We start from the raw sequence: 1,797 nt of genomic DNA, 5'->3' as shown, positions 1-1,797 counted from the left end.
ATAATCATGCCATCAATCATTTCTTTTGTAGGTCATAGAAACTGCAAAAAAAGTTTTGAAATGCAGACAATTCTAAATAAATTCTCAATTATTTTACTTTAATAGACTTCGTCAGCTAAATTTTCTAAAGAATTATTTCTCTTTCAAAAAATGCTAGTAGAGAATCATCTTAACACATATGGAGTATATTTATTAATTCTTAGATTGTGTTATCATTATCATTTGGAATACTGTATGTATTCAATAATTATCCACTGACCTTCTGTGTACCAGAAACTGTTTCAGGTGGACTTACAAATAGGGTTGAGTTAACACCTAGTTGCCCTTAGGGAAATTCTAAACAGTCATAATAAAATGAGATCAATGTAGCTATAGTAAAAGGAAATCAGTGTATCAGTAAAGGTGAAAGAGTTCAGGGAGTAAGGCTGAGGGGTTGGATTCTGAGCTGGAATGCAGGAGGAGGTCATGAAAGAGAGGACTTGACAGAAGGGTAATACACACTTCAAATCTTTACTGGACTATGTCATAAGTTAAATGTTGGATTTCTTTTTTTTTTATCAGTATTCTGGTAAAATAGCTTAGTACCAAGATATGTTTTTATTTGTTCTCTTTATGTTTCTGATCGTGTTAAATAAAACCAGTTGATATATCTAGATTTAGCTGCAGTTTTGCCAAAGGTTTCCATGACCCATCACATATTTGTTGATCTTTATAGAAAACAATTTGATTCTTCTTTTATATTGTTAGGTGTGCAAAGGGAAATTGTGGTGAATTCATGGTGAAGTGTTGATGTGTGTTGGGTATAATTCCATAGGGGGAAAGCAAATAGCCAACAGCACACTATGGTGTGGCTGTTCCTCTGCCAATCCTACAATGCCCTAAATGCCTGGCCTAGTAATTGGAGCCAGCAAAGGAGTCTGTTTACAAAATGTCTTTACCTTACATTATTTTCAGAAATCGTTAGCTATGAAGATGCTTTACCTTTCCAACTTCTAAAGGAGAGGTAGAAAAATATGGATAAGGAAGAGAGGCAAAAGGGCCATTTAGCCTTCAGCTTTTGGGAGGGTATTAAATATTAGACATTATAAGAAATAACATTATAACATTAAAAGAAAAAAATAAAAGCCCATTCAATTTCCAGTAACTTATTATTTTTAAGATAATTAACATTAAAATTATAGTACATTTTATCTTGTTCATTATTACTTGATTTATGAATGAAACAAATTTCCATTGAGAAGACATGTGAAGTTCCCCTGTTATACAATACTCAAGGCTCTTCAATTGAAGCAAAGTAATGTTACTAATTATGAATGTGTGAGGTCATTGTCCACAATGGGGCAACCCCTGTACATTATTCAGAAATGTTTCCATCCCAGTCCCTACAGATAAAGCCTTCTGTTTAACATTGATGGTATTTTCTGTACAGCATTAACTGCCGAAGACCTGTTTTTCTCTGTCACATAAAAATGAACATTTCTAGCCAGGTGTGGTGACTCACGCCTGTAATCCCAGCACTTTGGGAGGCCAAAGTGGGCAGATCATGAGGTCAGGAGATCAAGACCGTCCTGGCTAACACGGTGAAACCTCATCTCTACTAAAAATACAAAAAAGTAGCCAGGCGTGGTGACCACACCGGTAGTCCCAGCTACTCGGGAGGCTGAGGCAAGAGAATCTCATGAACCCAGGTGGCAGAAGTTGCAGTGAGCCCAGGTCATGCCACTGCACTCCAGCCTGGGTGACAGAGTGAGACTCTGTCTGGAAGGAAGGAAGGAAGGAAGGAAGGAAGGAAGGAAG

At 36.8% G+C, this 1,797-nt stretch overlaps 1 protein-coding gene across 1 annotated transcript in view; it reads left to right on the top strand.

The window, feature by feature from the left end:
* The window catches only part of DKK2 (dickkopf WNT signaling pathway inhibitor 2), a 115,043-nt gene that overhangs the window by 86,150 nt on the left and 27,096 nt on the right, over positions 1-1,797 (top strand). The gene's annotated exons all lie outside the window — the stretch shown is intronic.

The sequence above is a fragment of the Colobus angolensis genome, unplaced genomic scaffold (genome assembly GCF_000951035.1).
Source record: "Colobus angolensis palliatus isolate OR3802 unplaced genomic scaffold, Cang.pa_1.0 Scaffold244, whole genome shotgun sequence".
NCBI classification, from domain to species: domain Eukaryota; kingdom Metazoa; phylum Chordata; class Mammalia; order Primates; family Cercopithecidae; genus Colobus; species Colobus angolensis.
This window is presented reverse-complemented; position numbering and strand designations above follow the sequence as displayed.